The sequence below is a fragment of the Bubalus bubalis genome, chromosome 20, assembly GCF_019923935.1.
Source record: "Bubalus bubalis isolate 160015118507 breed Murrah chromosome 20, NDDB_SH_1, whole genome shotgun sequence".
NCBI classification, from domain to species: Eukaryota; Metazoa; Chordata; class Mammalia; order Artiodactyla; family Bovidae; genus Bubalus; species Bubalus bubalis.
The window spans coordinates 46,625,967-46,653,244 of record NC_059176.1 but is presented as its reverse complement, the minus strand read 5'-3'; the positions used below and the strand labels follow the sequence as shown (position 1 = coordinate 46,653,244).

Sequence of the window (27,278 nt, the reverse complement as noted above, 5' to 3'; positions counted from 1 at the left end):
CTTAGCGACCCCATGGACTGTAGCCTACCAGGCTCCTCCATCCATGGGATTCTCCAGGCAAGAGTACTGGAGTGGGGTGCCATTGCCTTCTCCTGGGAACCCTACTATTAAGAGACATTTCTAAGTATAAAGACAGGTCAACTTAAAAAGTATCAGCAGAGACATGCTTGACTTTATCTTAAAATCTATAGACAATACATTAGAATATGTAATGAATCCATACACCCAAGACACAAGTAGCAATAAAGTTATAAATGACAGTCATCAATCAGATGAAATAATTTAGATGAAGCTTTTCTCTCTCAAAGAGATGGGGACTGGGCAAGTCAAGTGGTCAGGAAGGAAATACAATGTGCTTTTAACTTTGTATGAAAAATAATGTTCAGTTCCACGTTGCTGAACATAGTTCTGTTTTTGCCAAATAAATCCTCTACTTCAAATTGCTGTCCAAATGCTTTTTTTTTATTATTATTATTTTAAATTTTATTTTATTTTTAAACTTTACATAATTGTATTAGTTTTAAAACTCCACTTCTGGCCTTTGTTTTGGAATCTGTTACTTTTGTTGCCACCTCCTGATCACTGTCCTCTGAAACTTCTACTTCTTTCCTGCTGTCCCCTGACACCTCGGTTGCCCTCACCTGTCCCCTGAAGCCTCGATGGCCTTCTCACTGTCCTCGGAAGTTGCAATATCCTTCCTGTGTACCTTCTAGCTCTGGTTGCTCTGTGGCCACAGAAAGCTGCCAGTGCCGTGAATCATGCCACATTTCCTGTACTTCTGTTACTGATGCAGTAGGGATATCAAAGCAAACACCCTGCTTTCCTTTGAGAAAGACCATTCCCTTCACTTTGGAATCAATATCCTCACCCAGCTGCTCTTTAAGTTCTTTCCAAGCATAGCTGATGTTTGGCATTTCAACTGAGCACCACAAGATCATGGTCACAGATCCCGCTTCAGAGTTGATCAAGGAGCACTGGTCTACTGACATGGCACTGGAAATGTGGGCCAGGGCTGCTGCCAGGGCTTCCACAGCTCCCTTCTCCACAATCAGCTTCTCTGATGACTACTTGAAGTGACCAATTGCAGTGGGAGGCACAGAGTCCAGGAGCCTGATGGAATCTTTGCTAGAAGCTTTTATTATCTCTGTTGCAGAAGGAGCAGCTATTTTTTAAAATTTAATTCCTGCTTTTTTAGACATTTCTCCAAAGAAGACTTACAGATGGCTAACAAACACATGAAAAGATGCTCAACATCACTCATTATCAGAGAAATGCAAATCAAAACCACAAAGAGGTATCATCTCACGCTGGTCAGAATGGCTGCGATCCAAAAATCTACAAACTATGAATGCTGGAGAGGGTGTGGAGAAAAGGGAACCCTCTTACACTGTTGGTGGGAATGCAAACTAGTACAGCCACTATGGAGAACAGTGTGGAGATTCCTTAAAAAATTGGAAATAGAACTGCCATCCAACCCAGCAATCCCACTGCTGGGCATACACACCAAGGAAACCAGAATTGAAAGAGACACGTGTACCCCAATGTTCATCACAGCACTGTTCATAATAGCCAGGACATGGAAGCAACCTAGATGTCCATCAGCAGATGAATGGATAAGAAAGCTGTGGTACATATACACAATGGAGTATTACTCAGCCATTAAAAAGAATACATTTGAATCAGTTCTGATGAGGTGGATGAAACTGGAGCCTATCATACAGAGTGAAGTAAGCCAGAAAGAAAAACACCAATACAGTATACTAACACATATATATGGAATTTAGAAAGATGGTAACAATAATCCTGTATGTGAGACAGCAAAAGAGACACAGATGTATAGAACAGTCTTTTGGACTCTGTGGGAGAGGGCGAGGGTAGGATGATTTGGGAGAATGGCATTGAAACATGTATAATATCATATATGAAATGAATTGCCAGTCCAGGTTCGATGCATGATACAGGATGCCTGGGGCTGGTGCACTGGGATGACTCAGAGGGATGGGATGGGGAGGGAGGAGGGAGGGGGGTTCAGGATGGGGAACACGTGTACACCCGTGGCGGATTCATGTTGATGTATGGCAAAACCAATACAATATTGTAAAGTAATTAGCCTCCAATTAAAATAAATAAATTTATATTTAAAAAAAATTCCCGCTTTTTGCTCCGCTTGGGCTGACTGGTATTCTTCTTTGTGCTGGTAGAAGCAGATGCAAACCCCGGTCCTCTCAGCTCTACCTATTTGCCCATAATGATGAATGTAGGATTCCACATCCTTTGGTGGAGAACTCTGAACAACCAGATCAACCTCGGGGATGTCTAACCCATGTGCAGGAACATTGGTTGCAACCAAAACTCCAAAATCACCATTTCTAAAACCTTCCAGGGTGATTTCCCTCTGCTTCTGTGGAATGTCTGGTGTAATGGCTGGCGTCCTGTCTCACAGCCACATTCTGTGACAACTCCTGGGCTTCTTTCTTCATTTCACAAAATATGATAGTGCGCCCTTGATAACCACTGTACACTCAGCCACGTCTCCAGTAACTGGTGTCCTCTGAGCCCAGTGGCACTTGATAGCCAGATGCTCTAGAATTATTGCCGTTTTCTGCGTCTTTTTACCAGTCAGGTCCACTTGTTCATATGTAGATTTCATGTGTTTCGTAGCAACTTTATACACCCAATAGGGGCAAGTTGCAGAAAAAAGCAATGTTTGGGGATTGTGTTCTGAATCTTTCTTGTATGTCACACATAAAATCTCTTCCACTTGATCAGGAAAGCCCATAGCCAACATCTGGTCAACTTCATCCAGGATAACATGCTTAAGTTTGGTGAGATCTAGCTTGCCATTCTGCAGGTGGTCTTTGATACGACATTTCACCATGAAAACAAGCCACTGCCAGCTTTGTTGTGATGTCACTGAAGTCTCTGCTTACTTGACTTTTCAGCTCCCTTGTGGAGCAAGAACCGGTACCTGAGGGGCATGACCTCTCTTCCAGTCTTGCAGTTCTCCTAGAAGTTTCTCAACCAAAGGGACAGCAAAGGAGAATGTCTCTGCAGTTCCTGTCTGCGCCTGTGCAATCAAATCCTTCTCACTCTAGACCTGGTGAAACGTCTTTGCTTGTATAGGAAACAGGAAGGTCACCCCATGGGCTTTGAGAAGTTTAATAGTTTCTTCAGATATGGGAAAATTAGATAAAGCTCCTTCTTTTTGCTCCACAGTCATTCCCTGCTCTAACTCACTGTTTTCTTCACTGGCAGCTTCCTTGGAGTTGGAGTCAGGTCCAGAATCAGGGAATTTATTCTTGAGGTTGGGGCTTTTCTCTCGAATTTCTCCATTTATTTCTTTTTCTTCCTTCATATTTTTGGGCTTGGGTACACCCAATTCTTCCTCAGAAGGCTCTTCATTTTTTATAACTTTTTTTGGTTTTAAGAGAAACAATTGTATTTTCACAGGCCTCCTTTGATTTTTTTGAACTTTGGTTTTAGGAGAAATAATGTCATCTTAGGATGGCTCCTCTTTCTTTTTTAACTTTTTAGATTTAGGAGAATTCACATCAACCTCAGAAGGTTCTGCTTTCTTTTTAACCTTTTTAGCTTTGGGAGAAATAATTTCTTACTTTTCTTCTGCTTCCTCTTCAGTCTTACTAGATTTTGACTTCTCTTTTTTACCTTTCTTCTCATTTTGCTTTCGTGGCGTCTCCACTTCTGCCATGGCTGCATCTGACTCCAAATCTGTGTCACTAAGAAGTTTCCCTGGCATCACTCACACAAGCTGTGTAGGCCAACCAGTCTCAGTTGCTCAATGAGGACAAGCACAAAACTGCAAATTGACTAGACTTCAACATAGCACTGGCATGAGACAAAAGGAAAGAAATACAGTGTTAGTTTATGCCCTCCGACCTCTGTGACTTGCTATCCCCTCCCTGGACCCTGAGTAGACTCAGTCCCAGGGCTGCACTGGGGTGGGGCCGACACAGCCGTGCGGGGCGCCCTGCACTGAGGCTCCTCTTCAGCCTGTACTGTCTGGTTTTCTCTGGCTGGAGCCAGACTCCCTAGCGAACCCCAGCAATGGTGGCCTGACTCTGGATACAGACTCTGGATACAGGATATCCTGTATCCAGAGGATACAGGGGAAAGGCACCAAGTATCCAGCTCTCTGGTGCTGGGGTCCCCAGCTGAAGCCTCCTTCCTGAGTGTGCAGCCTCCTAGGCACCTCAGCAGGGAGTGGTACCCAAGGTAGGCATGAGTCTGGAGGGGAGGAGTGAAGCTTTAGGGAGAAGAAGTAGGGAGACTGAAGTCCTTGGGTGTTTGCTCAGGCACATCCCACCCTAATTCACAGCCCAGGAAGCGGACTTTCCCTAAGGCTCTGGGTGCAGGGGCAACCAGAGTTGAGCATGAAGAAGTGCTGCCGCCTTGTGGACACTTCCTATAACTACACTTGCCCACCAGTGCTGACTGGCACCTCCAATTCAAAAGGCCTGTGGGGCAGTTAATGACAGCTGCCCTCAGAAAAGGCCCTGAGGCAGGTACTGAAGAAATGAACACCAAACACAACCTACGTTCAAGAAGCCAATTTCAAAGGTCAATCTTCCTCACATCCTTTAAGGAAAGAAAGAAAGAAAAGAGAGAAAAAGAACCCAGACGGCCACAGGCCAAGATGCTCAGCATCCCGAAGTATTACAGGAGTGATGCTGATCAAAATGACAACAAGCAATCAAATCCCATTGGACAGAATGGCCATCCTAACTGTCGGCAAACAGCACATGGAGGAGAGAGCCGGGAGATGACGGAACCCCCCTTCATGTTCCCTGGGAACAGACATTGGCAAGTCTCTTGAAGGGACAGCCTGCACAGGGCAGAACACACAGGTCAAGAGAACTAAACCTAGGATTCTAATACCCACACCTGGGCCTATATTACCAAAAAAAAAATCACCATTCAAAATGACACATGAACCCCAACCTTCACTGCAGTGGTACCTCCAACTGCCAAGACACAGACCCAAGAAAAGGTCCACTGACAAATTAAATCTTAAGGAAATGTTGTACATATATACAAGGGGCTATTACTCAGACTTCAAATATCACCAATAAGATTATGAAATTATGCCAATGGTCCCCACAAGCATGGACCTTGGAGAAAAATACACTAAGTGAAGTCAGCAACAGAGGAAGATAGAAGGATAGCAGATGATGTCCCTGGAGGGCAAAATTGAACAAAAGAGATACAGAGGAAATAATCTGCATCATAAAATGAGACTGAGATTCAAAAACAAATATTCCAAAAAAAAAAAAAAAAAAGAGAGAGAGAGAGAAAGTTCCAGAAATGAATTAGAAGGTTGTTACTACTGTATACACAGAAATCTGTATCTGTAATAGATTATACACAAGAATTATCTCCTTCCTCCCTTCCACATATGTGCTGAAATGTGTATCTCTAACATTGTTGCTGTTTGGTTGCTAAGTCGTGTCAGAAAATTTGCAAACTCCTTAAATGGTAGCTTGCCAGGTTCCTCTGCCCATAGCATTACCCAGGCAAGTATACTGGAATGGATTGCCATTTCCTTCTCCAGGGTTTCTAATATACCCGCAGAAATATGTATTGGTATTAGCTAAGCAACAAGGATTATTTTCCACCTTCCATCCTTCCTTCTGTGCACGTATCTAGAGAAATATTTATCTCTATCATATACCAAGAAATCTGTAGCTGTAATAGAACACCCACAAGGACTATCTCCTTCCTTCGTTTCTTGCACATGTACAAGGAAACTGTACCTCTAATAAATGTTCCACAGGGATCTGATGTTCAGCACAGAGTACTTTATTCGACCTTGTTCAATAAACTGTGTGGCAAAATAATCAGCAAAAAGTACTAAAGCCCATAATATATGTGTCATAGCTGAATCCGTCCATTGTACACTGTGGACAAAGACAAAGCTGAAAATAGACTGGACTTCAACATAGCATCAGCAATGAAATAAAGGGAAAAATAACATCTAGTTTATTTCCTCCAATCTGTTTGACTTAGGATGCTATCTGAATCTTGGTAGCAGAATAGGCTTAAACCAGGGATGGATGTGGGTGGTGTCGAGATAGCTGAACAGGTTTGTCCTGCTCGGACCAGAATCCTTAGTGAACTGAAATCCGGATGGCCCGACCCTCTGACTTGGAGGAACACAGAAAATTGCCCAGATCGCAGGTTTCCCCGGGCTGGGGTCCCCAGCTCAAGACTCCTTCTTGAGAGTGCAGCCTCCTAGGCACCCCAGCAGGGAGCACTGCCCAAGTTAAGCATGAGGCTAGAGGGGAGGGGTGAAGCTTCAGGGGGTAAGAGATGGTGAGATAGAAGGACTTGGGTGTTTGCTTAGGCACATTCCACTCTAATTCACAGCCCAGGAAGTCGACTTTCCTTAAGGCTCTGGTGGAAGGTGGAACCAGAGTTGAGCATGAAGAAGTGCTGCCACCTTGTGGACATTTCCTGTAAGAACAACTTGCCCACCAGTTCTGACTGGAACCTGCAATTAGGAATGGCTCCCCACTCCAGTGTTCTTGCCTGGAGAATCCCAGGGACGGGGGAGCCTGGTGGGCTGCCGTCTCTGGGGTCACACAGAGTCGGACACGACTGAAGCGACTTAGCAGCAGCAGCAGCAGCAGCAGCAGCAGTGGGGCTGTCAGACTTTATTTTTGGGGGCTCCAAAATCACTGCAGATGGTGACTGCAGCCATGAAATTAAAAGATGCTTACTCCTTGGAAGAAAAGTTATGACCAACCTAGACAGCATACTGAAAAGCAGAGACATTACTTTGCCAACAAAGTTCCGTCTAGTCAAGGCTAGGGTTTTTCCAGTGGTCATGTATGGATGTGAGAGTTGGACTGTGAAGAAAGCTGAGTGCCGAATAATTGATGCTTTTGAACTGTGGTGTTGGAGAAGACTCTTGAGAGTCCCTTGGACTGCAAGGAGATCCAACCAGTCCATTCGGAAGGAGATCAGCCCTGGGATTTCTTTGGAAGGAATGATGCTAAAGCCGAAACTCCAGTACTTTGGCCACCTCATGTGAAGAGTTGACTCATTGGAAAAGACTCTGATGCTGGGAGGAATTGGGGGCAGGAGGAGAAGGTGACGACAGAGGATGAGATGGCTGGATGGCATTACTGACTCGATGGACATGAGTCTGAGTGAACTCTGGGAGTTGGTGATGGACAGGGAGGCCTGGTGTGCTGCGGTTCATGGGGTCGCAAAGAGTCGGACAGGACTGAGTGACTGAACTGAACTGTGGGGCTGGTAAGGCCAGCTGCCCTCAGAAAGGTCCTGCGGCAAGTATTAGAGATAAATTCCAAACACAATCGACTTTCAAGAAACCAATTTTAAAGGTCAATTTTCCTCATATCCTTTAAGGAAAGAAAAAAAGAACCCAAACAACCACAGGACAAGATGCTCAGCATCCTGAATCATTACAGAAGTGATGCCGATCAAAACGACAATAAGAAATCAAATCGCATCTGACAGAACGGCCATCCTAACTGTCTGCAAACAGCACATGGAGGAGAGAGCCAGGAGATGATGGAATCCCCCTTCGTGTTGCCTGCGAACAGACGCTGGCAACAGCCCTTTGAAGGGACAGCCTGCGCAGGCCAGAACAAAACAGTCAAGAGAACTAAAGCTAGAATTCTAATACCCACACCTGGGCCTACATTTAGAAAAACCTTTATTCAAAATTACACATGCACCTCAACTTTCACTGTAGTGGTACCTCCAACTGCCAAGACACAGACCCAAGAAAAAGTCCACCGACAGATAAAATCTTAAAGAAATATGGTACATATATACAAGGGGCTATTACTCAGACTTCAAATATCGCCACTGAAATTCTGAAATTATGCCAGTGGTCCCCACAAGCATGGACTTTGGAGGAAAATACACTAAGAAAGGAAGGAAGAGGAAGAAAATAGCAGATGATGTCCCTGGAGGGAAAAATTGAAAAAAAGAAATACAGAGGAAGTAATTTACAACATAAAAAGAGACTCAGATCAAACACAAAGAATTGTTAAAAAAAAAAAAGAAAAGAAAAGAAAGTGCCAGGTACATATTAGGAGGCTGCTGCTGCTGCTATATCGCTTCAGTCGTGTCCGACTCTGCGACCCCATAGACGGCATCCCACCAGGCTCCCTCATCCCTGGGATTCTCCAGGCAAGAACACTGGAGTGGGTTGCCATTTCCTTCTCCAATGCATGAAAGTGAAAAGTGAAAGTGAAGTTGCTCAGTCATGTCTGACTCTTTGCGACCCCATGGACTGCAGCCCACCAGGCTCCTCCATCCATGGGGTTTTCCATGCAAGAGTACTGGAGTAGGGTGTCATCGCGTTCTGTTACTACTACCTTATACATAGAAATCTGTATCTGTAATAGATAATCCACAAGGACCTGATTTATAGCACAGGAATTCTATTCAACCTTGTTCAATAACCTTTATGGAAAAAGAATGGATAAAAACAGATATGCTGTGTATATATATGTATGTCTTAACTGAATCAGTGGACTGTACACTGAGAATCACAAAACTGCAAATTGACTATACTTCAACATAGCATTGGCATGAGATTAAAGAAAAGAAAAAGAAAAGTAATGCCTATTATATCCCCTCTGACCTCGCTTACTTGCGCTGCTATCCCCTCCCTGGACCCTGAGTAGACTAGAGTCCCAGGGCTGCACTGGGGTGGGGTTGAGACAGCCAGGCAGGGCCCCCTTCATAGAGATGCCTATTAAACCTGTACTGTCTGTTTTTTTCTGGCTGGGACAAGCATCCCTATTGCACCCAACGATGGCGGCATAGTCCGCTGGCCTTGAGGATACAGGGTAAAGCTACCAAGTATCCAGGGCCCTGGTGCTGGGGTCCCCTGGAAGCCTCCTTCCTGAGAGTGCAGCCTCCCAGGCACTTCAGCAGGGAGCGGTGCCCCAGGTAGGCATGAATCTTGAGGGCAGGGGTAAGCTTTAGGGGGAAGAAGTAGTGAGACTCAAGCACTTGGGTGTTTGCTCAGACATATGCCACTCTAATTCACTGGGCCAGGAAGCCAGCCTTCCCTAAGGCTCTGGTCGCAGATGGAACCAGAGTTGGGCATGAAAAAGTGCTGCCACCTTGTGGACATTCCCTATAACTACAACTCAATCTTTTGTGATTACTGGCACCTCCAATTCACAAGGTCTGTGGGGCTGTTAATGACAGCTGCCCTCAGGAAAGGTCCTGGGACGGTTATTGAAGAAATAGATTGCAAACACAATGAACTTTCAAGAAGCCAACTACAACAGGTAAATTTTTCTCACATCCCCCAAATCCCCAAATGGCCACAGGACAAGATGCTCAACCTTCCCAATTATTGCAGGAGGAATGCCAATCTAAAAGACAACAAGAAATCAATCCTCATCTGTCAGAATGGTCATCCTCACCAATCTACAAACAACAAATGCGGGAGAGAGCCAGGCGGAGAGGAAACCCCCCTACGCGGTCAGTGTGAATGGACACTGGAAACAGCCCCTAGAAAGGACAGTCTCCTCAGGCCAGAAACTAAAGCTTCAAAAGGGCTCAGCCCATGGTCTGACATACCCACACCTGGGCCTGTATCCTGAGAAAACCGTCAGTGAAAAAGGCACAGGCACCCCATCACTCACTACGGCACTGCTTCCCAGAGCCAAGACACAGAACCAGCCAGGTGTCACCCGATGGATTAAAGGCTAAAGAAGATGTGTACATACATACAATGGACTGTTACAGTCATGAGAAATGGCCACTGAAATTGTGCCAGTAATTGTCACAAGGATCGACCTTGGAGGGTCATAGACTAAGTGAAATCAGTTGGATGGAGAAAGACAATTTTGCCTTATAGGCAAAATACAAAAAGAGATACAATGGAACAAATTTACAACAAAAATAGTGACTCAGAATTCAAACACAAGCAGAAGTTCCCAATAAAAAGTGAAAGAGCAAGGATGAATTAGGACGTGAGGCCTAAGATATACACAGAAATCTGTATCTATAATAGATAATCCAGAAGGTTATCTCTTTCCTTCCTTCCAAATATACACAGAAATATATATCTCTCTAGATACTCAGGAAGGACCTGATGGTCAGCACAGGGTACTTTACTCGACCTTCTGCAGTAACCTCTATAGCAACAGGATCGAAAAAAGAACAGATATGTTGTATGTATGTCATAAGTGAATCAGGTGGCTGTAATCTGAAGTCAAGCATAAAACTGCAAATTGACTATACTCCAAGACAGCACAGGCATGAGACTAAGGAAAAGGAATAGAAAATCAGTGCCTAGTTTATCCCCCATGACCTCCCTGACTTGGGCTGCTCTCCCATTCCAGGAGCCTGAGCAGGCATGAGTCTCATGTCTGGACTGGGCTGGAGTCAAGGCAGCTGGGTCGAGATGACCAAAATTTTAATAGAGACATGTAACCTGCGATTTCGGCCCCACTAGGTACAACAGCCAAGACAGGAAAGCAAGCTAGTTGTACAAGTACAGACGAATGGATATAGACAATATATCTATATATCTATAGACAATATATCTAGGGGTCCATGTACACAACGGAATATTTCTCAACCATAAAGAAGTAGGAAATAATGCCAAGTCCAGCTTCAGGAAAGAAAGTATAGAGATGATCATTCCAAGTGAAGTGAGGGAGACAAGGAAAGACAAGTATCACATGATATCATTTCTAGGTATAAACTAAAGAGGGATACAATTGAGCTTATTGCCTGGAGACACAGGCTCCCAGACTTAGAAAAGAAACTTCCGGTCACCAGATATAAAGATGTGGGGCATGGAGAAATGAGCTGCTTCGGACTAAGATACGCATACTACTACTGATAAAGTAAGTGACCAGGACCCACGTGTAACACAAGGAAACTTATTCCACACTCTGTATTAATCTATGAGGGAAAAAACCCCAACAAATCATATATACATCTATGTAAAAGCGAAACAATTTGTGGTAGAAGGAAAAGGAAAAAACAAAACACCCACAAGATTGTAATTCGCTGTATTGTGTTTGCGCTTAGTCGCTCAGTCGTGTCTCACTCTTTGTGACCCCATGGACTGTAGCCCACCAGGTTCCTCTGTCCATGGGATTCTCCAGACAAGAATACTGGAGTGGGTTGTCATGCTCTCCTTCAGGGGATGTTTCCAACCCACAGTTCAAATGATGGGATGAAAACAGAAAAAATGAAAAAGAAATTCTGACTCTATTTCCCTCAGGAAATACTGAGCTGGGCTGGTGTCACATCCCTGGAGCCTGACTGGTTTGGGTCCCGAGGCTGGAGTGTCCTGGGGCTGAGGGAGCTGGGAGCATATAGCAGGCAGTGTGTCTCCAAAATGGACCTGGAGTGCCTGTTGCCCTCTGGAGAGCCCCCAACCTCCAGAGACAGGTGAGATAAATTAAGAGATTGGAATTAACATATACATATTAATATATATCAAATAGATAATTTAAAGTACTCACTGAATAGCACAGGAAAGTTTATTGAACACAATATAATTACCTATATGCAAAAAAGAACGCTAAAGGGAATAGATAAATGTCTATGTGTACCTGAATCGAGTTCCTGTAACCTGAAACAAAAACAACATCAGAAATCCACTGTATTCCAATAGAAAATAACAAGGAATTTACAGACCACCCGCTCCTGCCCCCAGACAAAAAGAGAATGTGGCATGAAATACTGCTGCCACCTTGTGGCCATTTTCTGTAATAACACCATGCAGAGCTGTGCTGCTGGGAATTTAATATTCACAAGGATTCAGGGGCTGTAAGTAAAAAACACTTGCCCTCCAGAAATGTCCTTTGTCATCGAAAGAGAATCCAAAACAAGACAGGCGTTAAAAAATCCAATTTCAAGATGTAAGTTTAAATCACACGTTTTTAAAAAAAATCACATGAAAAGATGTCAACATCACTAAACATTAGAAAAATGCAATTCTAAACTACAACGAGGTATCACATCGCACCAGGAGGAATGGCCATTGTCAAACACTCTGCAAACAATTAGTGCAGAGAGGGTGTGCAGGATGCTTGGGATACAAATGGGGAACACCCACTCGGGAGGACACCGTGGGGATTCCTTCAACCATGAAAATGAGAATGAAATTAGAAAACATACTAACACCAAACACAAAATAAACACCAGAGACCATAAATATCTAAATGTAATGATGGACACTATGAAATCCTTGAGAAAAATATAAACAGGACACAATCTGACATAAAATGCAGCAAGTTCTTTATGGGTCTATCTCCTAGAATAATGAAAAATAAACCGCAAATCAGAGAGTGGGACTGAATTAACCTTAAAAGCATCTGCATACCTAAAAGAAATCCTCAAGGAAAGGCAAGGATAATCCTCAAAATCAGTTCAGTTCAGTTGCTCAGTCATGTCTGACTCTTTGCGACCCCATGGACAGCAGCATGCCAGGCCTCCCCATCCATCACCAACTCCTGGAGCTTACTCAAACTCATGTCCATCGAGTTGGTGATGCCATCCAACCATCTCATCCTCTGTTGTCCCCTTCTCTTCCCACTTTCAATCTTTCCCAGCATCAGGGTCTTTTCAACTGAGTCAGTTCTTCACATCAGGTGGCCAAAGTATTGGAGTTTCAGCTTCAGCATCAGTCCTTCCAATGAATATTCAGGACTGATCTCTTTAGGATGGATTGGTTGGATCTCCTTGCAGTCCAAGGGACTCTCAAGAGTCTTCTCCAACACCACAGTTCAAAAGCATCAATTCTTCAGTGTTAAGCTTTCTTTATAGTCCAACTTTCACATCCCTACATGACCACTGAAAAAACCATAGCTTTGATTAGACTGATCTTTGTTGGCAAAGTAATATCTCTGCTTTTTAATATCTGTCTTGGTTGGTCATAGCTTTACTTCCAAGGAGCAAGCATCTTTTGATTTCATGGCTGTAGTCACATCACATCTGCAGTGATTTTGGAGCTCCCCCAAATAAAGTCTCTCACTGTTTCCCCAAGTATTTGCCATGAAGTGATGGGAGCAGATGCCATGATCTTAGTATTCTGAATGTTGAGTTTTAAGCCAACTTCTTCACTGTCCTCTTTCACTTTCATCAAGAGGCTCTTTAGTTCTTCTTCACTTTCTGCCATAAGGGTGGTATCATCTGCATATCTGAGGTTATTGATATTTCTCCCAGGAATCTTGAATCCAGCCTGTGCTTCATCCAGACCAGTGTTTCTCATGGTGTACTCTGCATATAAGTTAAATAAGCAGGGTGACGTACTCTTTCCCCAATTTGGAACCAGCCTGTTGTTCCATGTCCAGTTCTAACTGTTGCTCCTTGACCTGCATACAGATTTCTCAGGAGCCAGGTCAGGTGGTCTGGTATTCCCTTCTCTTTAAGGATTTTCCACAGTTTGTTGTGATCCACGCAGTCAAAGGCTTTGGCATAGTCAATAAAGCATAAATAGATGTTTTTCTGGAACTCTCTTGCTTTTTTGATGATCCAGTGGATGTTGGCAATTTGATCTCTGGTTCCTCTGCCTATTTTAAATCCAGCTGGAACATCTGGAAGTTCATGGTTCATGTACTGTTGAAGCCTGGCTTGGAGAATTTTGTGCATTACTTTACTAGTGTGTGAGATGAGTGCAATTGTGCAGTAGTTTGAGCATTCTTTGGCATTGCCTTTCTTTGGGATTGAAAAGAAAACTGACCTTTTCCAGTCCTGTGGCCACTGCTGAGTTTTCCAAATGTGCTGGCATATTGAGTACAGCACTTTCACAGCATCGTTTTTTAGGATTTGAAATAGTTCAACTGGAATTCCATCACCTCCACTAGCTTTGTTCATAGTGATGCTTCCTAAGGCCCACCTGACTTCGCATTCCAGGATGTCTGGCTCTGGGTGAGTGATCACACCATTGTGATTATCTGGGTCATGAAGATCTTTTTTGTATAGTTCTTCTGTATATTCTTGCCACCTTTTCTTAATATCTTCTGCTTCTGTTAGGTCCATACCATTTCTGTCCTTTATTGTGTCCATCTTTGCATGAAATGTTCGCTTGGTATCTCTAATTTTCTTGAAGAGATCTCTAGTCTTTCCCATTCTATTGTTTCCCTCTATTTCTTTGCACTGATCACTGAGGAAGGCTTTCTTATCTCTCCTTGCTATTCTTTGGAACTCTGCATTCAAATAGGTATATCTTTCCTTTTCTCCTTTGCCTTTCACTTCTCTCCTTTTCTCAGCTATTTATAAGGCCCCCTCAGGCAACCATTTTGCCTTTTTGTATTTCTTTTTCTTGGCAATGGTCTTGATCACTGCCTCCTGTACAGTGTCACGAACCTCCGTCCATAGTTCTTCAGGCACTCTATCAGATCTAATCCCTTGAATCTATTTCTCACTTCCACTGTATAATCATAAGGGATTTGATTTAGGTCATACCTGAATGGTTTAGTGGTTTTCCCTACTCTCTTCAATTTAAGTCTGAATGTAGCACTAAGGAGTTCATGGTCTGAGCCACAGTCAGCTCCTGGTCTTGTTTTTGCTGACTGAATAGAGCTTTTCCATCTTTGGCTGCAAAGAATATAATCAATCTAATTTTGATATTGACCATTTGGTGATGTCCATGTGTAGAGTCTTCCCTTGCATTGTTGGAAGAGGGTGTTTGTTATGACCTGGGTGTTCTCTTGGCAAAACTGTTAGCTTTTGACCTCTTTCATTTTGTACCTCAAGCCCAAACTTGCCTGTTACTCCCGGTATCTGTGGACTTCCTACTTTTTTATTCCAGTCCCCTATAATGAAAAGAACATCTTTTTTGGGTGTTAGTTCTAGAAGGTCTTGTAGGTCTTCATAGAAACATTCAACTTCAGCTTCTTCAGCATTACTGGTTGGAGCATAGACTTGGATTACTGTGATATTGAATGATTTGTCTTGGAAACAGAGATTATTCTGCTATTTTTGAGATCAGGAATAAATATTTGAAATAGGAAAAAATATTTGCCAAGGAAGATACCCAGAAGGGATTCATCTCCAAAACACAGGAACAGCTTGTGCAACTTAATATCAACAATACATACAACCAAGAACAAAATGGGGCAAAGATTGAAATGGTTAATTCTCTCAGAAAGGTCTATAGATTGCACTTAGGCACATGAAACTATTCTCAGCATCACTAATTATTAGAAAAACGCAAATCAGAGTCCAAGGAGCTAAGTACTCACACTGGTCGGAATGGTTGTCTTTAAACATCTTAAAGAATAAATGCTAGGACTTCCCTGGTGGTGCAGCGTTAAGAATGCATCTGCCAATGCAGGAGACACAGTTTGGAACCATGGTCTCAGAAGATTCCACATCAGTGGGGCCACTAAGCCCACATGTGCCACAACTGCTGAGCCTGCGCTCTAGAGCCCCTGAACTACAACTACTGAGGCCTCCCACCGCAGCTCCTGGAGCCTGGTGCTCTAGAGCCCGCGTTCTGCAACTAGAAGCCAGCACAGTGAGGAGCCTCATTCTGACAGTGAAACTAGAGAGTAGCCCCTGCTCACTGCAGAAAGAGAGAGCTGGATTTCTGCAAAAAAGGCCTAGTGCAACCAAAGACAAATGAGCAAGTAAAATTATTTAGAATAGAATAAATACTGGAGAGGGTGCAGAGACAAGGAAACCCTCCTGAACTGTTGATTGCAATGTACATAGGTTCATCCAGTATGGAGAACAGTATGGAGGGTCATTTGAAAAATAACACAGAAGTACTTTAGGACCCAGGAATCCCATGCATGGGCATAAATCCAGAGAAAATAAAAAAAATGTAAAAGACACTCCTGCAATCATGGCCAAAGATGCAACAGCCAAGTCTTGGAAGCAAGCTAATTGCAGAAATTTCAGATGAATGGATACACGATGGGGTACCTATACACATTGCAATATTTCTCAACCATAAAGAAGTAGGAAATAATGCCAAGTCCAGTCACAGAAAAGAAAGTTGAGATGATTATTTGAAGTGAAGTAAGGGAGACGGGGACAGACAAGCATCATATGATATCACTTCTAGATATAATCTAAACCGGATGAAAATGAACTTCTTTCTTAAAGAGACACAGCCTCACAGACTTAGAAAAGAAACAACTGCTCTCCAACATAGAAGGCTATGGATGAGGGAGAAACGAGCTGCTTCAGACTTGTATATGCACACTACTATTTATAAAGTCACCAGGACCTTCTGTGTAACTCAGGTAAACATATGCAACACTGCGTGATTACCTACACATAAAAAAACCCGAAAAATAATGTATATACATCTAATAATGTATATACATCTATGTAGAAGTGAATCAAGTTATCCTGGATTGAAAAGGAAGAAAAAAAATAACGACCCACATGATTGTAATTCACCTATATACTCCAGTTCAAATTATAAGTTAAAAACATCAAAAGAAAAATAAAAAGAAACGCTGACTGTGTTCCCCTCAGGTCATAGTGACCTAGGCTGTGGTCACATCCCCGGAGCCTGACTGGCTTGGGTCCCAAGGCTGGAACGTCGGGGATGAGGGAGCTCCGAGCGTGTGGCAGGCAGTGTGCCTCCACAAAGAACCTAGAGTGCCTTTGCCCTCAGCAGAGCCTCCAGATAAGGGCGTGAGAAACTAGGAGTTTAGAATTAGCATATACACATTAATATATATCAAAGATGATCTCAAAAGGAACTACTGTAAAGCAGAGGGAAGTTTATTGAACACACTATAATCACCTATATGCAAAAAAGAACCTGAAAGAGGATAGATAAATGTCTATATATAACTAAATTGAATTCCTGTACACTGGAAACAAATACCACACCAGAAATCAGCTCTATTCCAATATAAAATAGCAAGGAAATTACAGTAAACCAGCCCCCCCAGAAAAGACCCCCCAAAACCGTGTGCCATAAGGAAGTGCTGCCACCTTGTGGCCATTTTCTGTAATTACATGATGAAGAGTTGGGCCGCTGCTGCTGCTGCTGCTGCGTCATTTCAGTCGTGTCCGACTCTGTGCGACCCCATAGACGGCAGCCCACCAGGCTCCCTCTTCCCTGGGATTCTCCAGGCAAGAACACTGGAGTAGGTTGCCATTTCCTTCTCCAATGCATGAAAGTGAAAAGTGAAAGTGAAGTCGCTCAGTCGTGTCCGACTCTTCGCGACCCCATGGACTGCAGCCTACCCGGCTCCTCTGTTCATGGGATTTTCCAGGCAAGAGTACTGGAGTGGGGTGCCATTGCCTTCTCCAGTTGTGCCGCTGGGCATGTAATATTCACAAGGATTCAAGCTCTGTAAGAAAAATACACGTACACTTGAGGGATGTCTTAGGAGTGGTCATTGAAAAAGAATTCAAAGCAAGGCAGGTGTCCAAGTGGCCAATTTCAGGTGGTAAGCTTAACTCATTCCCTTAAAAAAAATCACTTTAAAAGATGTCACCATTGCTAAATATTAAAGAAACGCAAATCAAAACTCCAATGAGGTATTTCCTCACATAATTCACAATCACCACAGTCCAAAAGTTGACAAACAATAAATTCTAGAAAAACTGGAAAAAAGGGACCCATACTACACTGTTAGTGAAAAGGTAAATTAAACAGCCACTATGGAGAATGGTGTGCAGATTTTTAAAGAAATGATAAGGAGAATGAAATTGGAATACTCCCTGATGCATACACAAAAATAAACTCCAAATAGAGTAAAGACCTAAATAAAAAGATGGCTACAATCAAAGTCTTGAGGAAAAGAGCAGAACACGCTTTGACATAAAATGCAGCAAGTCCTTTTCTGACCAACCTCTTAGAATCATGAAGAATAAAACAAAAATAAATGGGACCTTAAAAGTGTTGTAACAGCAGAGGAAACCATAAACATGACAGCCCTCATAATGAAATTAATATTGGTAAACAGAGACACCGACAAGGAATTCATGTCCAAGATGTACAAACAACGTATGCACCTCAGTATCAAAGAAACAACCCAAGCAAATAGGGGCACAAGATTTAAATGGACGTTTGTCTGAAGAAGACGTAAAGGTGGCCATAAAGCACCTGAAAAGATGCTCAGCACCTGTAAGTATTGGAGAACTGTGAATGAGAAGAACAATGTGGTATCGCCTCACACAGGTCAGAATGGTCAGCACAAAAAAATCTACAACAATAAATGTTGGAGAGGATACAGAGGAAAAAGAACCCTCCTCCCTGTTGGTGGGAATAAAAGTAGGAAATCCATGAAGGAGAACAGAACAAAGGTTCATTAAAAACTAAAGAGAAGTACCATCAGTTCAGATCAGTCGCTCAGTCGTGTCCGACTCTTTGCGACCCCACGAATCGCAGCACGCCAGGCCTCCCTGTCCATCACCAACTCCCAGAGTTCACCCAGACTCAGTCCATTGAGTCAGTGAGGCCATCCAGCCATCTCATCCTCTGTCGTCCCCTTCGCCTCCTGCCCCCAATCCCTCCCAGCATCAGAGTCTTTTCCAATGAGTCAACTCTTCGCATGAAGTGGCCAAAGTACTGGAGTTTCAGCTTTAGCATCATTATTTCCAAAGAAATCCCAGGGCTGATCTCCTTTAGAATGGACTGGCTGGATCTCCTTGCAGTCCAAGGGACTCTCAAGAGTCTTCTCCAACACCACAGTTCAAAAGCATCAATTATTCGGCACTCAGCTTTCTTCACAGTCCAACTCTCACATCCATACATGACCACAGGAAAAACCCTAGCCTTGACTAGACGGACCTTTCTTGGCAAAGCAATGTCTCTGCTTTTGAATATACTATCTAGGTTGGTCATAACTTTCCTTCCAAGGAGTAAGCATCTTTTAATTTCATGGCTGCAGTCACCATCAGCAGTGATTTTGGAGCACCAAGAAATAAAGTCTGACACTGTTTCCCCATCTATTTCCCATGAAGTGATGGGACCAGATGCCATGATCTTCGTTTTCTGAATGTTGAGCTTTAAGCCAACTTTTTCAGTCTCCACTTTCACTTTCATCAAGAGGCTTTCTAGTTCCTCTTCACTTTCTGCCATAAGGATGGTGTCATCTGCATATCTGAGGTTGTTGATATTTCCCCCAGCAATCTTGATTCCAGCTTGTGTTTCTTCCAGCCCAGCGTTTCTCATGATGTACTCTGCATATAAGTTAAATAAGCAGGGTGACAATATACAGCCTTGATGTACTCCTTTCCCTATTTGGAACCAGTCTGTTGTTCCATGTCCAGTATACAGATTTCTCAGGAGCCAGGTCAGGTGGTCTGGTATTCCCATCTCTTTCAGAATTTTCCACAGTTTATTGTGATCCACACAGTCAAAGGCTTTGGCATAGTCAATAAAGCAGAAATAGATGTTTTTCTGGAACTCTCTTGCTTTTTCCATGATCCAGCGGATGTTGGCAATTTGATCTCTGGTTCCTCTGCCTTTTCTAAAACCAGCTTGAACATCTGGACGTTCACGGTTCACGTATTGCTGAAGCCTGGCTTGGAGAATTTTGAACATTACTTTACTAGCATGTGAGATGAGTGCAATTGTGCGGTAGTTTGAGCATTTTTTGGCATTGCCTTTCTTTGGGATTGGAATGAAAACTGACCTTTTCCAGTCCTGTGGCCACTGCTGAGTTTTCCAAATGTGCTGGCATATTGAGTGAAGCACTTTCACAGCATCATCTTTCAGGATTTGAAATAGCTCAACTGGAATTCCATCACCTCCACTAGCTTTGTTCGTAGTGATGCTTTCTAAGGCCCACTTGACTTCACATTCCAGGATGTCTGGTTCTAGGTCAGTGATCCCATCGTGATTATCTGAGTCATGAAGATCTTTTCTGTACAGTTCTTCTGTGTATTCTTGCCACCTCTTAATATCTTCTGCTTCTGTTAGGTCCATACCATTTCTGTCCTTTATTGTGTCCATCTTTGCATGAAATGTTCCCTTGGTATCTCTGATTTTCTTGAAGAGATCTCTAGTCTTTCCCATTCTGTTGTTTTCCTCTATTTCTTTGCATTGATCGCTGAAGAAGGCTTTCTTATCTCTTCTTGCTATTCTTTGGAACTCTGCATAAAGATGTTTATATCTTTCCTTTTCTCCTTTGCTTTTCACATTTCTTCTTTTCACAGCTATTTGTAAGGCCTCCCCAGGCAGCCATTTTGCTTTTTTGCATTTCTTTTCCATGGGGATGGTCTTGATCCCTGTCTCCTGTACAATGTCACGAACCTCATTCCATAGTTCATCAGGCACTCTATCTATCAGATCTAGTCCCTTAAATCTATTTCTCATTTCCACTGTATAATCATAAGGGATTTGATTTAGGTCATACCTGAATGGTCTAGTGGTTTTCCCTACTTTCTTCAATTTAAGTCTGGATTTGTCAATAAGAAGCTCATGATCTGAGCCATAGTCAGCTCCTGGTCTTGTTTTTGTTGACTGTATAGAGCTTCTCCATCTTTGGCTGCAAGGAATATAATCAGTCTGATTTTGGTGTTGACCATCTGGTGATGTCCATGTGTAGAGTCTTCTCTTGTGTTGTTGGAAGAGGGTGTTTGTTATGACCAGTGCATTTTTTGGCAAAACTCTATTAGTCTTTGCCCTGCTTCATTCCGTATTCCAAGGCCAAATTTGCCTGTTACTCCAGGTGTTTCTTGACTTCCTACTTTTGCATTCCAGTCCCCTATAATTAAAAGGACATCTTTTTTGGGTGTTAGTTCTAAAAGGTCTTGTAGGTCTTCATAGAACCGTTCAACTTCAGCTTCTTCAATGATACTGGTTGGGACATAGACTTGGATTACTGTGATATTGAATGGTTTGCCTTGGAAACGAACAGAGATCATTCTGTCGTTTTTGAGATTGCATCCAAGTACTGCATTTCGGACTCTTTTGTTGACCATGATGGCTATTCCATTTCTTCTGAGGGATTCCTGCCTGCAGTAGTAGATACAATGGTCATCTGAGTTAAATTCACCCATTCCAGTCCATTTAAGTTTGCTGATTCCTAGAATGTCGACATTCACTCTTGCCATCTCCTGTTTGACCACTTGCAATTTGCCTTGATTCATGGACCTGACATTTCAGGTTCCTATGCAATATTGCTGTTCACAGCAATGGACCTTGCTTCTATCACCAGTCACATCCACAACTGAGTATTGTTTTTGCTTTGGCTCCATCTCTTCATTCTTTCTGGAGTTATTTCTCCACTGATCTCCAGTAGCATATTGGGCACCTACTGACCTGGGGAGTTTCTCTTTCAGTATCCTATCATTTTGCCTTTTTATACTGTTCATGGGGTTCTCAAGGCAAGAATACTGAAGTGGTTTGCCATTGCCTTCTCCAGTGGACCACATTCTGTCAGATCTCTCCACCATGACCCACCCATCTTGGGTTGCCCCATGGGCATGGCTTAATTTCTTTGAGTTAGACAAGGCTGTGGTCCTAGTGTGATTAGATTGACTAGTTTTCTGTGAGTATGGTTTCAGTGTGTCTGCCCTCTGATGCCCTCTTGCAACACCTGCCTTCTTACTTGGGTTTCTCTTGCCTTGGGCGTGGGGTATCTCTTCACGGCTGCTCCAGCAAAGCGCAGCCGCTGCTCCTTACCTTGGACCAGGGGTATCTCCTCACCGCTGCCCTTCCTGACCTTCAACGTGGGATAGATCTTCTAGGCCCTCCTGCGCCCGCGCAGCCACCGCTCCTATACCATAGGACCCGGCAATCCCATTCCTGGGCATAGATTCAGAGAAAACCATTATTTTGAAAGAAAGCTGCATGCAATGTTCATGACAGCACTATATACAACAGCCAAGACATGGAAGCGACTTAAGCAGATAAGGACAGATGAATGGGTAAACAAGATGGGGTACATGCACACAGTGCCGCATTACTCACCATACTAAGGGTGACATCACGCCATGTCCAGCAACAGGGAAGGAAGTAGAGACGATCATAGTAAGTGAAGCGAGACAAAGACAAATACCATATGATATCACTTGGTGGTAAATTCTAACAATGGATACAAATGAACTCCTTTACCAAACAGAAACGCCTCACAACATAGCAAAGCCTTATAGTTACCAAAAGGGAAATGTGGTGGGCGATGAGAAATGAGCAGGTGCTGATGAACACACACACACCACTCTTTATAAATAACCAACGAGGAGACCTACGCAACCCTGCATAATAAACTATATGGGAAGAGAACCCCAAAAATGACATGTACATGTCTATGCGTAAGTGAATTATGTTGCTGTCCACCTAAAACAAAAAACAAAAACACCCTACAACATTGTAAGTCACCTACATACCAATACAAAATACAAATTACAAAGAGTGAATGTCATCTCTATTCCCCTCAGGCCTCGGTGACCTGGGCTGCTGTCACATCCCTGAAGCCTGGGCAGGCTTGGTTCCCAAGGATAGGCTGTCACAGGGCTGATGGAGCTGGGGAGGGTGTGCCAGCCAATGAGCCCTGCCCCATGGACCTGGCGAGCCTCTTCCCCTCTGCATCAGCCCACAGTCTCCAGATGCAGGCACGTCCTCTTGCAGCGAAACTACACCTACTGCATCCAAAGGATGTGCAACCTCTGGGCTGGAAGAACTCTGAAAAGCCCAGTGGGCCCCTTGTCTCCTGGTGTTGGGGTTTCCGCCTCCAGCCTCCTTCCTTAGGGTCACCCCACATATGGATGAAAGCACCCTCCCCAGAGTGCTGTTGCAAGAATTAGGATTTGTCCAGGTGACAGGGGTAAGGAAGGAAGAAGGAATGGGCTACAAGCTTTAAGTGCCTTTTATGGCACATTCCACTCTAACTGACAGTCCAGGAACAGGATTTTCCCAAGGCTCTGGTGGTTCTCCCAGTAACCAGAACTGGGCATAAAGACATGCTGCCGCCTTGTGGCCATTTCTCATAACAACAACTTTGAAACTATTGTTCATGGGGACTTAATATTCACAAGGCCCAAGGGGCTGTAAGTAAAAAATACCTGCCCTCAAGAAACATCCTAGGGGAGGTCATTGGGAAAATACTAAAGCAAGGAAATCATTCAAGAAGTCAGTTTGAGTAAGTTTAACTCATACTTAAAAAATCACATGCAAAGATGCTGCTGCTGCTGCTGCTGAGTCGCTTCAGTTGTGTCCGACTCTGTGCGATCCCAGAGACGGCAGCCCACTAGGCTCCCCTGTCTCTGGGATTCTCCAGGCAAGAACACTGGAGTGGGTTTTCATTTCCTTCTCCAATGCATGAAAGTGAAAAGTGAAAGTGACTTTCACTTTCACTAAATATGCTATGCTATGCTAAGTCACTTCAGTCGTGTCCGACTCTGTGCGACCCCATAGACGGCAGCCCACCAGGCTCCCCCGTCCCTGGGATTCTCCAGGCAAGAACACTGGAGTGGGTTGCCATTTCCTCCTCCAATGCATGAAAGTTTAAAGAGAAAGTGAAGTCGCTCAGTTGTGTCCGACTCTTAGTGACCCCATGGACTGCAGCCTACCAGGCTCCTTCGTCCATGGGGTTTTCCAGGCAAGAGTACTGGAGTGGGGTGCCATTGCCTTCTCCGTTCACTAAATATGAGAGAAGTGCAAATCAAAACTTCAACAAGGTATCACCTCACACCCGTCACAATGGCCATAAGCAGAAACTACAAACAGTAAATCCTGGAGAGGGTGTAGAGTACAGGGAACCCTCCTACTCTGATGCTGGGAATGGAAATTGGGAGCAGCCACTGTGGAGGACACCAGGCAGCTTCCTTAGCACGAAAATGAGATTGAAATTAGATGATTCCCTAACACCATACACAAAAATAAACTGCAAGTAGATTAAAGGTCTAAATAAAAGGACAGATACAGTGGAACTCTTGAGGGAAAAAAGCAGAACACACTTTGACATAAAATGCAGGAAGATCTTTTTTGATCCACCTCTAAAAATCAGGACATAAAACACAAAAATAAACAAATGGGACCTAATAGATGTTAAAAGCATTTGCACAACAAAGGAAACCATCAGTGAAAGAAAAAAGACAACCAAGAATGGGAAAAATTCATTTAAATGAAGATAGCCACAGGGAATTTCTCTCTACACATACAAACAACTTGTACATCTCAATATCAAAAAACAATCCGATAAAAAATTGGCCAAAGATCTAAATGCACATTTCTCCACAGAAGTCATGGAGATGGCCATGAAGTACAAGACAAGATTCTAGCATCATTAGTTCTTTGAGAAAGGCAAGTCAGTTGTCTAATGAGGTATCACTTCACATTGATCAGAATGACCATCTCAAAAAATCTACAACAATAAATTCTGCAGGAGGTGTGGAGAGAAGAAAACCCTACCACCATTAGTGGGAATATAAATGGGTACATCCACTAGGGAGAACATGATGGAGGTTCTCCATAATAACATAACATAACAAAACAATATGGAGGTTCTCCAACTAAACATAAAAACTAAACAGAGAAGTACCAAGTGACCCAGCAATTCCATACCTAGGCACAGATCCAGGGAAAACCAAAATTTTAAGAGAGTCCTGCACCCTAACGATCACAGCAGCACTAGGTACAATAGCAGAGACAGGGAAGCAACTTAAGTGTACAAGGACAGATGAATGGATACGGAAGACGGGGTACATATGCACAATGCAGTAATACTCAGAAATAAAGAGGGATGAGATAATGCCATTTCCAGTTACAGTGAAGAAACTAGAGATGATCATTCTAAGTGAACTAAGTGAGACAAGGAAAGACAGGTATCATAGGATTTCATTTCTGTGGAATCTAAAAATGGACGCAAATGAACTTTTTACAAGAGAATCAGCCTCAGAGACTTAAAAAAGAAACTTATGGTTACCAAAGAAGAAAGTTTCAGGGGGCAGAGAGCTATTAGCTGGTTCAGATTAATATATAAACCATAAAAAAGGTGCTGAAGGGTTCTTAACAGTCACAAGTCTGAAAGGGCTGTCAATGACACCCGCCCTCAAGAAATGTCCTGGGGTAAATCATTGGAAAAGAATTCCATACAGCGACAACTTTCAGGAAAGCAGATTCAAGAAGTAAATTGTACTCACAAGGTGTAAAATAACAAATAACAAAAGCACATAACAAAAAAATAACAAAAGCACATGAAAACACACTCCACATCAGTAATCATTCAGTCAATGGCAATCACAACTAGAGTGAAGTATCACCTCACGCTGGTCACAATGGCCATCATTGAAAAGATCTACAAAGAATAAATACTGCAGAGGATGTACAGAAAAGGGGTCCTGGAAAGGGGATCGTACAGTCTTGGTGGGAATGTAACTGGTGAAGCCGCTATGGAAAACGGCATGGAGTTTCCTTGAACCCTAAACATACAGGTACCACATGATCCTGCAATCCCACTCCCAGGTTTAGATCTGGAGAAATCCATCATTCGAAATGACATGTGCACCCCAATTTTCAGGCTAGCACTATTAACGACAGCCAAGACATAGAATCCACAAAAAATGATCCACTGACAGAAAAATGAAGACTGCGTGGTATATCTATACACTGGACTACTACTCAGCCATTAAGGAGAATGAAATAATGATATTGGCAGCAGCATGGATGGACTGAGAAACTTTCAAACCACGTGAGGTAAGTCAGAGAGGAAAAGACAAACAGCCTAAGATAGCATACACAGGTGAGATCTATAAATTCATACCAATGAACTAATGTCCTAAACAGAAACGGACTCACAGATTGAGAAAACCAAATTCTGATTATCACCAGAAAATTAGGAGGGAGGGATAAATTAAGAATTTTGATTAATATATAAACACTAATGTTTATCAAATTGATAATCAAATAGAACTTACTGAATAATAGAACAGGGAACTCAACTGAAAAAACTGTAGTAACCTATATGAGGAAAAAAACAGGAAAAGAACAGATATACTTATATGTAAAAATCAAGTCAAATTTCTGTACACCTAAAACCAATGAAACAATGGAAATCAATTCTACTTCACTATAAAATAAAGATTAAATTACAAATTAAATGACCTGAGCTTGGTCTTGGGGAAACCAGACAGTGGTGACCTATGAATTAGACATGTGATATGCTGTGATATTTATATGGCACCTCCAAAGGTTGTCACTCAGCAGAACACAGAGCAGCGACCCACCCAAAGGTGCCTGACCTCACGTGAATGCAACAATGTGAACAGAAGAAAAAGGACCACAGGTTAATCAGGCAACACCCTCAGTTCAGACACTGGGAGTCTCAGAGGCGACAAGGCACACAGGTAAAGAGCAGATATATAGTCTCCAGGTACAGGATCCTGACCCACGTGGATGGGGTGAGACCCACACAATCCCCAGACCCTGCCCCTGGGGTCCCACGACCCTTGGTTAGGACATCAGGTCTCTGCTGGTTGGGCCCCTAAGGTGGAAACGAGTGGGCTCCTTCTGGGATGGTAGAAAGAAGTGTAGGGCCGTTCTCCTCTCCCCACTCTTGTCACAGGGAAGCCCTCCTTTTTCCCCTTTGGTTCTATGCGATACTAACTGTTTTATAGCTGTCATGATAAATGTTGAACACACTACCTTGGTTCTGGCAGGCTTGATTCTTTCCTGTTCCACCGAGGTGTGGAGAAAACACGCCAGACACAGGGCTGAAAGGCAAAGGGCAGGTCTGGTCTCTGCTGAGTAGGGATGGTCGACAGGAAGGAGATCACAGCAGCAGCATCACCTGCTGCCCATTGGCTTTTTGCCTGATCCGTGTGCCCTGCAATCAACTCACCAGGTGAACCTGCCTCCCTTCCCGCCATGCTCGTGCTGGAAAATGGAATACTTACCAGGTAGAGACACCTGAGGAGTCTCCAGGAGCCCCAGGGAGGGTGAACTTTGCGGGGATAAAGAGGCAGACAGGCACAGGCTGATATAAAGTGAACACTGTAAAGCATTAATTCCTAAACACAAGTGACGCTCTCATGTGTTCGGCCCATTTTCATATCTTTGTATGTGTGTGGTCCCTCCATACACATGACCTGACCCATGCAGACAGGTGAGACTCACGCAGTCCCCAGAGCCCCACCTGGGGTCATGCGTCCCCTCAGTCAGGACACCATGGCTATGATCAGCTGGCCCGCAATGTATAAACAAGCCAGGTCCCTGGGACCTCTGGGGACCCCAGAAAGAAGTGTAGGGTCCATCTCATCTCCCCTCAATTGTCCCTGAGAAGTCAGGCCCCTCCTGTTTTTCACTTTGGTTCTGTGTGATTTTTTTTGCTGGTTTGAAAGCTCATGCTAGAGGTGAACACACTGCCTTGGTTCTGGCAGGC

General features: G+C 43.4%; 1 pseudogene; it reads right to left on the bottom strand.

The window, feature by feature from the left end:
* Nucleotides 1-268: 268 nt before the first annotated feature.
* LOC102393051 lies at nt 269-26,693 on the bottom strand (annotated as a pseudogene).
* Between the last annotated feature and the right edge of the window lie 585 nt (nt 26,694-27,278).